General features: G+C 37.6%; 1 protein-coding gene across 1 annotated transcript in view; it reads right to left on the minus strand.

Annotated features, from left to right (window-relative positions):
• The window catches only part of CELF2 (CUGBP Elav-like family member 2), a 557,258-nt gene that overhangs the window by 441,222 nt on the left and 100,164 nt on the right, over positions 1 to 15,872 (minus strand). The window contains exons 2-3 of the mRNA XM_027679569.1: positions 13,794 to 13,835; positions 13,053 to 13,088 (exon numbers count right to left, since the gene is read on the minus strand). The gene's annotated coding sequence lies outside the window, so the exon portion shown is untranslated. The remainder of the gene's footprint in view (positions 1 to 13,052; positions 13,089 to 13,793; positions 13,836 to 15,872) is intronic.

The raw sequence follows: 15,872 nt of genomic DNA on the forward strand, positions 1-15,872 counted from the left end.
TCTGTTTTGATAAAAAATGCAATCTTATTGGTTAAAAATGCAATGTTATCAGAGCAGTCTGAAATTTATAAGAGTTCCACTATTTGAGAATTGTATTTAGCAACTTCAGAGTTTCCAAGAGTCCTTATTAGCAAGTACATTGGAACCCTTATTAGCAAGTACATGAACATTGCCAGGAGATGCTACCTGGTGTTACATTTTAGTGTGATAGGGTATGAATCTAAGAACTTCAAAAGATGCCTGCAACAAACAGCCAAACCTACAGAGAAACTCACAGCTGGATTTCATGTTGTGTTTACTTAGTAGAGCCAACCCTTAGGAAGTTTTTGCTCTGAAACTGTATAAAGACTAAAATTCAAAGGCACTTACTCCTGATAAACCATTCAGAAGCACAGAGTTGAACTAAATTCACTTGCTTTCAAGGCAGAAGGATGAAAGACCTTAAAGTTGCAATAAGATGAGCCAGTCATACTTTGATGCAATTATATCTACTTGCTTAAGAGATTCTCAATGGAAAAGAGCTCTCTACAGTTGCTATCGAGATATAATCCCATTATTCATCATAGATGTGGTACCACTCTCACCTGTACCCCTTCAAGTTGACTTTTGGGACAAAGCAAAACATAGAGGGAAGCATTTGATGTCAGTTTGGAAAGAGAGTATAACGGTAGTTTAAACAAAGAATAGGTATAAAATTCCATTTGTCTTTGAGTGAGAGGCTGGAGGCATTTGATATTATCACAGAATAGTTCAGGTTGGAAGGGACCTCTGGAGATCATCCAGTCTAACCTCCCTGCCAAGGCAGGGTCACCTGGACCAGGTGACACAGGTGGGTTTGGAATGTCTCCACAGAGGGAGACTCCACAACCTCCCTGGACGGCCTGTTCCAGTGCTCTGCCACCCTCAATGTGAAAAAATCTTCCTCATGCTGAGATGGAATTTATTGTGTTTTAGTTTATGGCCATTGCTCCTCGTCCTGTCTCTGGACACCACTGAAATGAGTCTGGCACCATCCTCTTGGCACCCGCCTTGGAGATATTTATGTGTATTGATGAGATCTCCTCTCAGTCTTCTCTTCTCCAGACTAAACAGGCCCAGCTCCCGCAGTGTCTCCTCATCAGAGAGATGCTCCAGACCCCTCATCATCTTTGTGGCCTCTGCTGGACCCTCTCCAGTAGCTCCTTGTCTTTCTTGTATTAAGAAGCCCAAAACTGGACACAGCACTCCAGATGAGGCCTCACTAGGGCCCAGTAGAGGGACATGATCACCTGCCTTGACCTGCTGGCCACATTCCTCCCAGTGCACCCCAGGATACCATTGGCCCTTCTGGTTGCAAGGGGACCCTGCTGGTTCATAGTCAGCTTGTCATCCACTAAGACTTCCACATCCTCCTCTGCAGAACTGCTCTCAAGTAGCTCAGCTCTCCTCCTGCACTGTTACTTGGTGGTATTCCTCCTCCGGTGCAGGACACTGCACTTGGCCTTGTTGAACCTCATTAGGTTTCTCTATGCCCAATCCTCCAACCTATCCAGATCCTGAATGCTGAATGGCAGCAGAGCCTTCAGGTGCATCAGCCACTGCCCCTGATTCCATATCATCAGCAAACTTGATGAAGGTATGTTCTATCCTTTCATCCAGGTCATTGATAAACAGGTTGAATAAGAGTGGACCCAGTATTGATCCCTGAGGAATGCCACCACCTACAGGCCTCCAACTGGATTCTACTCTGCTGATCACAACACTCTGAACTCTGCCATTCTGCCAGTTCTTGACCCACCTCACTGTCCATTCATCTAATCTACACTTCCTGAGTTTACCTACAAGGATATTATGGGAGACAGTGTCAAAAGCCTTGCTGAAGCCAAGGTGGATACATCCACTGCTCTCCCCTCATCGACCCATCCTGCCATGCCATCATAGAACACACCAGATTGGTTAAGCATGATTTCCCCCTAGTGAATGCATGCTGACCACTCCTGACAACTTTCTTTTACACGCTTGGTGATGATCTCCGCAATGACCTGTTCCATCACCTTTTCAGGGATGGAGGTGAGGCTGACTGGCTGGGAGTTTCCAAGGTCTTCCTTCTTGTCCTTTTTGAAGACAAGAGTAACATTTGCCCTCCCTCCAGTCGTTGGGCACCTCTCTCGTTCTGCATGATTTTTTAATGATGGAGAGTGGCACAGCAACAACATCTGCCAGCTCCCTCAGCACCCAGTGGTGAATCCCACCAAGGCCCATGGATTTATGGGTGTTAAATCTGCTAGCCAACCTCTAACCCAGCCCTCTAAGACCAATGGGAAGTCTTTCTTTCTCCAGCATTCTTCTCTTACCTCTGAGGATGGAGATTACTGAGGGCCGACAAAATTTTCATTCTAAACTCTTTCAAGGTAAAGGACAAATCTTGTCCTAGGACTTGTTTATGCTTCCTTTTCATCTTCTAGCATCCTTCTCCCTCTCTAGGTTGTATCAGGATGGTCCCAATGCCTGTGCCTCTAAACCTGTCACTCTTCAATACCTCCACTTTCCTCAACTCCAGATCCCTATTGAAAAAGAAATCTCTGCCTTCAAAGCTTTGATATTCTCTTCCAGATCCTTTGCTGACTTTAAAAACCTATTCTCTCAAAGTGAAAAGAAGCGGTATGACCTTATGGGTAACATCTTTTCACTTTCTCCTCATCTACTTTTTCTTTTACCTATGACTCAGGACTTTTCCAGGACATGAACTTGGAGCACATTTTCAAAAAGAGGGATGGGATGTAGCTTCCTAACATTCAATAACTTAAAAGTACCCAAATGTGGGCAGTCCAAAACATAATCAACCTGTTTGGGTTCTGAGACCCTGAAACACTGATGATACTTCACATATGACATGCTATTTTCATATTAAAGGTTTATTCAGGAGAAACACTCTCTATAGTGTGCTCAAAATTTATTTCCTTTTTTTTTGCCATTGTCTAGCACAAGCTTTCTCTCCTGTATTAAAAAAGCAAATGAATGATGCATGCAATACAATAAAAACCTCATTTTCTGTTATTCTGAAATGTCTTCTGAAGCATTATTGAGTTACATCTGGTTCTGTTCAACCCTTTTTAACTTGACAAGATGAAGCAGCTTGGCATAAAAACCTTTGGAAGGTTATGTGATCTAACTTCAGGTGTCTACAGCGTCAGTACCTAAACTGTAGCTAATTTTCTGTAGCCCGACTTTGTGGTTACAGGGAAAAATAGACATCATTAGAATGCAGTTCATCTGTAGCAGTACGTTATAGGAGATGAATCATGCCCTGCAAACAACTATATATACTTTTTTTTTTTTGATTGTAAAGAGAACTGAAGGTAATTGTCCCAAGAAGCCTACAATTAGTCTGACAAATCCCTCCAGAAAATGTTAAAAGAATGGTCTTACCTAACAGGAATACGGTTTCAAAGAGGAAAAGAGAAGATCTGCCAGGTGTTGTATCTAGTCAGCACTCACAACTATTTAGGGAGTAAAATGCAAATGGGAAGTTGCAATTTTTGAAGGTCATCAGAGGTCTATGTATTTTCCTGAAATCCGAAGCAGTTACCAAAATTAGTGGTTTAATCTCAGAATCGTTACACAGATAAAGAAGAGAAACAGGCTGTTTCAGAAAGGGATTTTGGCCCAGAACTTTGACATAAAACCCTTCTCTGTTGAATGTATGAGGGATATTTTGGCATAACTTGACAATTGGTTCAAATTAGATGTCTTATCTGTGGACCTGAGCCCCACTTCTAAAGTGTGTGGTGCAAACACCCCACAGGTTTTGCCATGAGTAGAGGTTGTTATTACTAGGACTTTTCCATCCAGGAATCATATACACATTCATAGTCTTATTTTAGTCTCTTGGAGTATGAACTATGCTTTGCCAAAGTTAGGCTGTCTAGAAGAAGGCATCTGAATCTCACCATACTGCACAATGCTAGAGTTGCCTTCACATACTAGGCTAGTCATTATTATTATTATTATTGATCCTGAATATTTTTAATCCAGAAGGATGAAAACCAGAACTTCTGTGGAGGCCTTGCACACAAAGCACAATACTTCAGCTCTGCCACGTGGTAGATGTGATGGCGACAATGGAGAGAATTGGGAGCATGCTGTTATAAATGCAGGTGAAGTCCAATGAGGCTTGTTGTAAAGCTTCTTGCATGCTCTTCCACACAATATACATCAGGATTTTCAGCCTATCATCACGACAAATATTCTATTTGAATACTGAGATTTCGTCAGAATATTTGAAAGACTTCAAAACTGCAAGCAGCAAAGAGTCTAACACATCTGTAGGGAAGATGTGACGGTTAATTACACTCTGAGTAGCTTATTTGTACCTCTGAAAATTTGTCAAGCTTCATCTTCCATTGCCTGGATCTTGTTATATATTTTTCTGCTAAATTAAAGAGTCAATGAATATCAGAAATTCTTCCCTCTGCAAGTATTAGACTCTGATCAAGTCAGTTAACTTCCCCTTATTAAGTTAAATAGCTTGAGATTCTCTCTCTTTAATTACTGTACAAGCTCAGACTTTGCACTAAGCACCTGTTACAGCAATTCAAATCAATGAAAACCCCTGCAAAAATATGAACCTGCATACTAAGAAAATAAAACAGAATAAGAATAAAAGAAATCTTTCCTGACAGTCCATCTTCTCTTTTCTGAAGAGATGAAAGAGAAAATGTGTGTCACACAATAGAAACCACAACAATGACAATAAATGACATGGGGAAGTTTACAGTATACACAAACTAAGGAAAGGAAAGTCCAAATTACAGGTAAACAACACAGAAAAAACAATACGGTTTTCTATTCATGAATATTTTCTTCCCACTTAGGACACAATTTTACACTAATGAGCAAAATTTCCTGAGACCTGTGTGTTTCTTAGAAATAAAATTACAAGATACTGGTAATTGGATACTGGAAAAAGCAAAAATACAGTGTTGATTGAAATCTTAATAAATCAAAATTTTTTCAATCTGGTATCTAATAAACACATTTTAAAAAATCTGAGAATAATGGGATGATTTAATGTTGATGATACAAGTTTGGTATGACTTCAATATCTTCTGATGGATAGATAGATGAAGCTCAGGTTGACAAACTAAAAATTAGTGCCCTAACACTAGTGAAATGGAACACGTCCCTGAGTTATTCAAGCTAGAACTGATAAACAGATGGGAATATGTAGTTAGTGTTGTCTTGGTACCATTAGTCATATTTTTCATAGCCTTGGTTTATAGAGCAACAATGTATTTTCTGAAAATCTTAAAATCAGTCCAGATAATTTTTATTTATCCTCAGTTAAACCACGCTATGGGGTGAATATTTGAAGTATATTTTAAATTGAGTTTCAGAAGTGTTTTTTTTCTCAATTTGTGCCCATTGTTGTTGGCATGAATCAAGAAGGAGAGTGCCTGGGTTACTAGGAGATACTGAAAATCAGAGAAAAACAGCTATATCTGAAGAGCACATCAGCACAGGGTGGAAACCTCAGCTGGAATCTCAGCAGGATGAGGGGTATCAAGCGCAGGTTTTCCAATGGTTTCATCCAGAGTCAACAGAAACTAGTGGGAATCTTTGGTAAGTCCTGGTTTGGGGGTTTGGCTATTGGAAATGGCCAAACAAGCCTAAAAATCTACATTCATTTAATGTCTTATATCTTACAAACCAGAATTTACAACATATTTAGTGAGTTAGGACATAGCAAATGACTCGAAATCCCTCAAAATTCGGAGCCAGTTGAATTTTGGCATTCAGGAGCAGCATAGCACCCCTTGACAGAGCTTTTCAGTGGCTTAGTATATGTTTGGATCAATAGCAAAAACCACATTTGAACCTGGACAGCGTGTTGGCATTATGGTAATGAGCCTCCAGGAGCACCTGGGCAGTGATTTGGCTCATGGAAAAGGATGTTTGGCATTGAGCAGCCTCACATGTCTGACCTCGTCTCGACGTGCACGTTACAAGCCATCATCAAATTTGACCGTAACTAAGTGCCAGGGCTCCCGACAAGCTGTTCTGAGGTTGTTCATTTTGAGTCCAAAATGAATGATTTTAGTGTGGCTCATTCCTACAGTATCACGTATTTTCAAGCCACTAACATGATTTGTAGGAAATTTAAAACTGTGCACAGTTGATCACACGCACTGGACTTCCTCCACTGTGTCAAGCAGATTGATTTGTCAAGAGAGAAGATGTTGGACAAGGTTTGAAAGGAAGTTGCTGGTGGTCAGAAGACAGACTTACAGGGTTTCATGGGTTCATTCTGTGTCAGTGTTTGACTAAAGTCTTTCCTACATCAAGCACTGATCAGCACAAATTTAACATCTGGATTTAATCATTAACAATATTTTCAAGACTGGGTTGTTTTTTTTTTCCCATCTCCAAGACTCTCTGGCATTGTCCCTGTCTGGGAAGAGCAGCAAGATTAACATGTAATGTGACACTTGGAACTGCTGTTGGAAAATGATAGAAATCCAGATACTGCATCTAGAAGTTCTTTCTAGATGTTTTGTGACTGGAGAAAACACACAGATGTGTGTTCTATAGAAAAACAAGAGTTTGTTTTGACAGAAACTTTGAGAAGATTAGAGGAAATCTGAGGCACAGCAGACTGGCTTAAAAAAAAGGTCAGTATTCACCTCATTGAATTGTATTTAACAATGCAAGATAAACTGTCTTCAGTTTAAACTTTATGAAGGTGCTTCTTCATTTTTAATTGGGATAGAATAGACTGATTCCAGGGGCTGGTGTAATAGAATGGTGGTAATTCTTTTATTATATGAGTACATGACACTAGGCTTCTCAAATAGCACTATATGTGAATGTATGGGCAAATCAAACTCAAAAGATCACATTTGGCTTCAGACTTAGACTTTTAATGTTGAAAGTATAGAAGTAATTCCATTAGGTGTGTTCCCGTACCAGCCAGGGGAGAAATATTCAGTAGAGATAGTTCATCTTACGTGGGTGCAATAGTTTTTAAGATACCCATAGCAGGATGACAAGTGTATACCTAAAAGCAGAATCTTCATCTCACATTGAATCCTAATAAAAAGTTTGCCACAAACCAGATTGCATAATTTGTCTTAGTGTTTTCTCAGTGTACACGGACATCATTATTATTTTCATTATAATTATTATTATTGCTGATGATGATAATAATGATAATATTAATAATTCTCATGCACCCTGTTCAATCGGGGAACAGGAGATGTGTCTACCATTCAAAAATTATTTGTAGGCTGTTGTCAAACAAGCTTAGCCTTGATACAGAGCTATGTTCAGTTTTTCTATTCAAAATACTCTCTGGACTGTCATTTTTCCATTGCAGTTGATATGCTAAGCTTAAAGGACAAAAATATTAGGTCTGTCCTTGCCACTAATTTGATCTTCAGGTTTGGGTCCATCCTACACATATATCTTACTCTTACCATATGTCCATGAACCCAAGTGCACAAAAACCTTTAGTAATAAAAATTATTATTAATAACAGTAGGCAGAGAAGAGGTTAACATTAAGGGATATTTTGGTCAGAAACTGTGTTGCATTGGTGTCCAGTTGCAGCCTAAAAGAGAATAAATTTCCTATGTAATAAGCTATATTAACAACAAAAACAAATATATCAAGTAAACATCTCATTCATAGATCATGGCTGAACTATGATAATGTAGAGCTGAGAAAATATGGTCTAGTCTGCTTAAAAATCTGGCCATGCTGCTGTGCACTTGCAAGTATCTCAAGCAGGAAATGATGGAAAGCTCCACTGATCTCAAATAACTCAATTGTTTTTCCTTTTCTAATCAAATATCTTCATAGTGAGGGACCAGAAATGCATCATTCAGCATGCAATGTAGCTGTGAAAGCATGAAATATGACACTTCACTCTTAATGCAATATTAAAGATTAAAAATGTTTATTACCTGTTATTCTTCTCTTAATTGTTTTGTGTAGAGAAAAATAGAAGTTGCTGCCTTAATGCATAAAAAAATCACAATGTGCATTCATAGAGGAGAGCAAAGTATTGGGGCTATGAAAATTATGTAAATGATGAATTCCAGTGAAAGAACTTTCAAACCCTTAGGGTCTTCAAACAGCATTAATTCAAGAAATTAGATACAAAATTTAACTTTTTCATGCTAATAATGATTTCATAAGGAAAAACTCGTTAGTAAAGGTGACAAATATGAAGTTCTATTGAACATTTAAATTCAGGAATCTTAGTATGCGCCCCTGGGATATATTTACACAGCCAATGACTCTGATGTTATTAAGTAATTTATTTGAGAAAGTCTCCATTCATGAGTTTACATAAGAACAATATCAGGTTTACAAAGGCTTGTGTTGTCAGTTTAGCAAATACCTAATTCACAATGACTTTTGCTTAAGATTTGCATTAGGTTGTTCAATATTGTTTGATCATTTAATGTCAGCTTCATGAGATCAAAATTTCCCCTATATGAAAAGAGGAAATTAAAAGGAGAAATAAATTAAAAAGAGCAAACTAAACTTAAATTTAAATCAACTTTGCCACAAAAGGGAGGAGAGCAGTGTCAGCACTTGAGACTATACTTTACTTGGGTATAAACTACCCACATTTGGCAATTTAAGGTTTTGCTGTAGTATATTTCTATGCCAGTAGTACCAAAAAAATGTATTGAAACATCTGGAATGTTGCATATGGTTCATTTGTTCAGGACTGATCTGTTATATGACAGTATCGATTTCTGGCAGCATTAATTAGGGGTTCATCAATTAGATAGGAAACAAAACTGCCCTAAATCCCTTGATTTCTATGCCTATTCATGCTGTAATCTATGGTCTCCAGCCAGTGTTTCAGGCAATGTGAAAAAATATCTAAAAATCACAATTCCTGCATCAAGGGCCAGAGTGGATATGACAGAGAGAAGCAGCCCAAAATCTGAAAATAGGGATGGTCAAAATTGTCAACAGAATATTTATCTTCTTACAGAAAATACTTGTTCATCAATACAGAAATATTTCCCAAGAAACGAGCTGATTTTACTCAACTTTCTAATGAAATACAGGCAAGTCTTGAAATCTTCATTGTCTCCTGGCTAGATCATTGACCATCATTCCTCAGAGACCTCCTTGGTCCCCAAGCTCTGTCACAAGGCTGTGCTGGAGGAGGCTTGATTTAATAAGTGTTTGAAATCACAGCTTGTTCCTGTTACAACCTCCCTCCAGCACTTTTTCTCCTCCTCAGGATGGTCCTTGCTCACTCATCATCATGGTTCCTGCATTTTAGGTGTCTTTCCTCCCTTGCCTCTCCTACTCATTCAGGCTACAACAGCAACACATCGGCCTTTGTGCTTCAACGGGAGAGATCCAATCTGTGCTCCAAGGCTTGTCTCTATCCCTTCCAATATACTTCGTTGCACATGTCCTAAGATAGCTGAATCTTAAAGGACAATCTGCCTTTGTGTTAAAATTTTTGATCTGCAGCAGCAGGAAACCCTGGCCTACACCTGACCGTAGGCCAAAAAGAAAACAATATTGAAATAAAAGCCCATATTGCAGCAATTACTAAATTGTGTCACATTTGACTGGAGTATGAGCTGCCTGGAGGGTCTAATTCAGACATGAGAAGGCAAAAGTGTATTTCCTGGCAACATCTCCCATGAGAAATTAAAACATGACTTACAAATAAAACATGCAGAATTATGCAGTGACTATCTTGACCGTAACCTATCTTTCCACTAGATGACTATTTAATCTTTTATTTACGTTCTTTACTGAATATATATATGTAATGAGAGTATATAGGAAGGGACAGGCAAGGTGAGGTTTGGTCATATTTACTAACACGTGAGTCACTCAGATGTAACTGCATTTGTGTGTTCTCTGGTAGAGTGGTTCTCTGCTGTTTTAAGCACTTCTGAAATGCAGAAGGGCTCTAATCCATATAAAAATAAGCTCCATTAGTAGGTAGGATAGTCACAGGATAGGAACTGTAAGAGAAATCACAAGACTTGAAAGGTAATCATATTGGAAAGGACTTTCTTGCAAGGTAGGACTTATCAAGAGGGAATTAAAGGTCCTTGTTGGAAAACTAAGAAATAAGGAGATGAGAAATGATACAAAATTAGGCAAGGATTCATAAGTAAAGTAAGATGTTGAAACTCTGAAGTTGTTTTATTGGATCTGTATTAAGGTGCAATCTGTCTGAGTAAAGGAAAGAAGGCAGCAAGGGATGACTTCCAGATACAGAGATGAGAGACAAAGAGGGATTTGGCAGCACAATCTTGGAAAGAAAGTGAATAAGGGGAAGTGTCTGGAAGTAAGTAAAAAAAAAAAATTAGTATATGCAGTACTTAGAAATAGGTTACCATTCACCAAGAAAAATTACCATCCATGTGATTAGTGCTGAAAAATACAAGTGGAAAGCAGGAAACAGAGATGGAATGGGTTAATATTTTTGTAATAAGAGCCATCCATATATTCAGGGGGATTGATTTTATTTCTCCAGGAATACCATTGAAGTTTTTATTATTAAACATTAGGTAAAACTGAAGTTTGCATCACAAACAGAAGTAGAGGAACTGGTTTCATACAGGTTATAAGAGCAAAGGAGAACAGTTTATTCTGTATAATGACACAGCATGTGGGTACCTACAGGGATTGCAGAAAGAGGTAAAAACTCATGGTTCCCTTCCCTTCTTCAAGACTAAAGGTTGATTGTTTATCATGCTGGTGGGATGTCTTTAAAAGTCGGCATACATTTAAAATGAAGTCTTTTTGATGGCTCTTAACTTTGAGTTAGATACAATGATGTGGGGGAAGATGCTTCCACGTATTTATGAGTGATCTCATCCTTATGCTGTTCCAACTGGACTGTAAAGAGCTGCTCCTCAGACTCCAGGTGGTAGGATGGGTTTAAGCAGAGGACATTGAGGCACAATGCCTGACACATCCCTGTCCACAACTCTTCTACAGAGGTCCTGCATTGTAAGGATCAAAAAGGTGCTGAGAGGACTAAATCCTCCCTGTGAAACTGCTGAAAGTTATTTAAAATGTTGTTTTTCCATACGACACTGAAATATTCACTGACCATAAGACAAAGAGAGAGAAGCACAATCCCTGCTAATGGGATTCCACAGGAAGTGGAATTTGGAGCAATTTGCCATTAAACATTGGATTGGGTCCATAGGTATCCTGGACCACAGTATCCTTAACCGTTCATGGTACCTAAGTCTGCTTCTGAAGTCCTGCATTGACCTCTTGGTGTCATTTGTTACCAAAATCACATGGAAAAAATTACCATTCAGGTCCTCATGTTCTCAGAGAAAATTGAGGATTTCCCACACACTTCATAGTTGTAGGTTGCTGCAGAAATCTATCCTGACTCCCCACAACCTTGTCCAGCTCCTTTTTAAACCACTGTGTATCATCCTCTTGCTTCAGCAACCTCCTAGTTGAAGGTAGTTGATGAGGAAATAGCATTATAACTGAATCTTTCAGAGCAGTAAATGTCACTGTTTGATACAAAAGGCAATCTTAGAACATACAGTTAGAGAATTATGTCAAACTCTGATTTCTTAATAGTTGCACACAGTGTTTCTCTACTGTTCGACAGCAGTCTTGAAAGTTGCCTAGGAAGTATTAAGCTAGGGAAAGATAAAGAAAATGCATTTCTAGTTCCTAAAGGTGAGAAAAACAGGTCTTACGTAAAATTTCTCTACCTTCAGATAAAACAAAACTCATCAGAAACACAAACAAGAATACACAATTGTATGTTACCTTTCCTAAATAAATTGCCAATTGCTTAACTGCTGATTAAAAAGCGGAACAGACACTGTCAGGATCATATATCCATAACTTGAAATTTCATTTTTATTATACTGTACACACTTTTTAAAGTCCTAAAGCCGACATTGTTTACCCTTGACCTCTGGAGTTTGACAAAGTTTGACCTTGAAAGATTGTTTCCATTGGAAGGGGCAAGTCATTATATGGTTCAGGGATATTTTTAATGCTAACTTTATTTGTTGTTTAGAACTATGGACATATATGCTCATTTCCAGGGTAAGACTAAAAAGGATATTTTTTTTCTCAGAAATCTCCCATTCCAGATTTTTACCCACAAAAATCTTCCTTGTTTGTGCTTCAAAAAAAGAAACAGAATTTCTCTATATACAACAAACAGATAATATAGGAAAAAAATATCCCTCAGACCACCTGATTCTGATAAAATTTTTCCGACAGCCCAATAAAAAGTGCTACTTTGGTGTAAGACCTGAAACCGAATCAAGCCCAGCAAGTAATGATGCCTCAGTCTGTAATTCAGTCACTTGGAAACCCAAAGTGTGAGAAATCGTGTTTATCCGTTGGACAAAGTTACCAAACATTTTCCAGCAAAATTAACCCAGAATGCTGTCAGGCCACTTTCCCTCGTTGGATAAGTCAGTTGATTGATTGCTTGATCTGTCTGTCTTTATGTGCACACATAGACACACACACACACACATATATATCTATATATACACCCTCCTACTCGGGGTATTGGGGTTTCCACGTAAAGTACAGCAGCAAGTGCTTACAGAAATGTGCTGCTTGGTGATTAGAGCACATTATTTAAGGAAATTAGCTATGATTTATAGCAGCAAATAAATAAGACAAAGCTTGTTTAACATACCTCAGCATTAAGTATCTACTGCATTAATTGTCTCCAAAGTCTGTTCCATTTGTTATCTAACAAGGTATGCTCCATTATTATTTTTATTCAGTTCATTGCTTGATTCTATCTGTCCTTTCAAAATTAGCTTGTCTAATGAGAAACCACTTTGGCTGGTAGTTCATTTCACATAAAAAGGTGGAATTCTTGTTTACTGAGAAAGTAATTGGATTATAATTTTGAAAAGAAAGAAATATGAATTGTAATAAATTATTTCTTAAAAAATACAGGGGAGCGTGAAAACTAGCAAACCCAAGACAAATTAAAAGCTCTAATGAATGAAAAGTCTATAAATAGAATATGAAACTGGAAAGAATAATTTATCATTGTAACTTACCTACTTGTTGTTATTCTGTTGAAAAGAGCTGAATACCTAAGGAAAGAAGAAAAGATTTATGTATTTACCAAATGATGGTCAAGTAAATATTTATATTAGCTGACACTTTTCTTCTAGCTTGTCAGCCCTTATAAACCTAATTAAACCTTTCTTATTGAAAGAATAATTTAACCACAGTTGTGAGACCACAATTCCATTTCAGTTATTGATTAAATTCTGTTGATGAAGTTTTTATGATCATAGGTAGATTATACTAAAGTTGTATGCATCTGTGTATATTTAAATGAAGGAGAGAGAATGCAGAAATTATATTCAAAACTGGGCAGGATACTGGGGATGTTTCTACAGTTGATCTATCCCATATATTTCATGCTTCTCAACATTTCAATTTCAATTCGTATCAAATTGTATGGCTTTTTTCTTTTTTGTTTTGCCACTTAAGAAGATTTTATTGCTAATCCTGTTTTTTTAAAATTCTTTTTTAGCTAAAACAAGTAAATCAAGCATTAAACATATGAAAAATTAATGAAATGAACTATGAAAATTGTCTAAAAGAAAATAAAACATATAGAAAAGAATGTGTAAAATTATTGTAAATAAGATTACAGAAGTCAGAAACAAGATCTGATAACTAAATTATAATCTTCCATTATAGATTTATTATATTATTATATTATAGAGAGTAGAAAATAGAGCAACTGTTATAAAATTCTGAAGTACTAGGGAAAACCTGACACTTACGTGTTCAGCTGATTAACACCTTGAGTTTTTCTATTTGTAGACCTAACAAAGAAAAATACAACATTAAATTTAATACACTAAATTATGTGAGTGAAATTGTTATACACTGAAATACATTGATTTAGCCTGATTTTATTTATCTGAAAATCATCCAGGTTTTCCTTGTTGTTGAATTGCATTTATGATACCAATTCAGGCTTTGATCTTAAATTACACATTTGGGGCCTGAAGTAAAAACAATTTGGGATTAAGAGGATCCAGTTCTTATCTACATACCAAACAGGTTGTTTATAGTTCAGCTTGTTCAGTGAGGATACTCAAATTTAACGCAGAGAGATTGATAAAGGTAAGCACTGAACACTGTGTTGGCTTAGAAAAAAGATGAAAGCAAAATTCTTCTGACTCAGTAAAGATAGGAGTTAAATGCCAGATTATCCACAAAAGTGTGTCAGTAGGAGGAATTTAATGCGTGACAGATGCTAGAACGGGCATGAAGATGGTCAGGACAAAAATCATTAGGAGTTCCATAAAGCACATTGCTAAAGCATATGTAGAGTGTCACATTAAATTCTCTCCCACTTAAAAAGGTCTATTTGCATGCTCAAAGTCAGGCTTATACCTGAGAAAGATAAAAACATTAGGCAGTTTCTTAATACTCACTCAAGGTGTCTGCTCTACATTTAGAAAGCAGATGTTTATGACGCTACTGATACCATGAAAGTCAAAGGTGTTATAAAGTGATTGGACTGAGTTTTATTTCTTTTGGTCCCTGCTTTATATGTAGCTGTGGAGGATGATTGCTAAAACCCAGGTCCTAGGCAGGCCTGGCCCATCCAAGCTGCATGGAAAGAAAATTATTGATGTACTGAGAGGTAGGTACTGTTATTTATCCCTATGGTGAGTGAGTTGGTGTTTGCAGAAAATGATGTTATAGACACATGGAGTCACAGATTGGTTTGGGTTGGAACACCTCATTAAAGTTCATCTGGTCCAACTTCTCTGCAATGAGCAGGGACATCTTCAACTAGATCAGGTTGCTTAGAGCCCCATCCAGCCTGGCCGTCAGTGTTTCCAGGATGGGGCATTATCCCACTTGAGAAATGAAGTTTTGATTAAACCTGAGCCAACAGCTACTTAGTAGGATTGTTCACGTAGGGATTGAATAGCATTTGGATATGAGTGACACAGAAAATCACTTTGTCTGGTCAACCAAAAATATTTAAAACAGAGTATTTCCTTTTGTTAATCTAAATACAAAGTAGTGTTGCACGTGCTCTCCAGCTTCAGATCATATGACAAAGAAGTTTGACAGTGTTGTAGAGTTTCTCAGGCTGCCCCAGTCATTTGCTTTGTGTTTCTGATTCAGGACACTTGGGAAAGCATAATCCTACTTGAATATGTAGTCCATAAAAATCTTCAGCTGCACATTGGTGATAGGAAAACCCAGACGAGGTAAACCATGACAAGTGCAACAAATGTTTGAAATTTTGCTGTTTGTGTTAATGAGATACAACCTGAGCATGCTAAAAGCAACAGTGGAACTAGCCAGGATTTTATTACTGAATAGGTAATATTAACCTCAAAATTTTTGCATATGTTTCTTAGATTGGTGGGTTTGTTTATTTTTGTGCCTGAATAGGCATTGTTGTGGCTTGAAAGACTCACAAAATAAAATCAAATATGTCCTTTTTAAAGTTGTCAAGCAGCTTATTCCCTTCAATTTTAGTAGTTTGATTATGACCTTGCAACAATTTAACCCTGTCAAGGGAACTCTTTACCAGAATATCATCTTCTATCCCTGCTGCTCAAGTTCCATTCAGGTTTGGTACAGAGACCACTCAAGTACAATCACCTGCCCATCAAAGTAGGTATTTAGATAAAATATATGTTAGGAATGAAGGCAATTCCTATTCAACCCATATAAGAAACTCACAAGTGAGATGGGAAACTATTTTTGGTGTGGTGCCTATGAGTTTTTCCTCCTTTATTAATTAAGCAAGCCAGGAATCAAAAGTCCTTTTTCCTCTTCCACTGGCTGTTCATTTGCTGTGTATCCATTTCTTATCTTTCCCATTTGCC

Source organism: Neopelma chrysocephalum, unplaced genomic scaffold (assembly GCF_003984885.1).
Source record: "Neopelma chrysocephalum unplaced genomic scaffold, ASM398488v2 Primary Assembly neopelma1_45, whole genome shotgun sequence".
Lineage (NCBI taxonomy): Eukaryota > Metazoa > Chordata > Aves > Passeriformes > Pipridae > Neopelma > Neopelma chrysocephalum.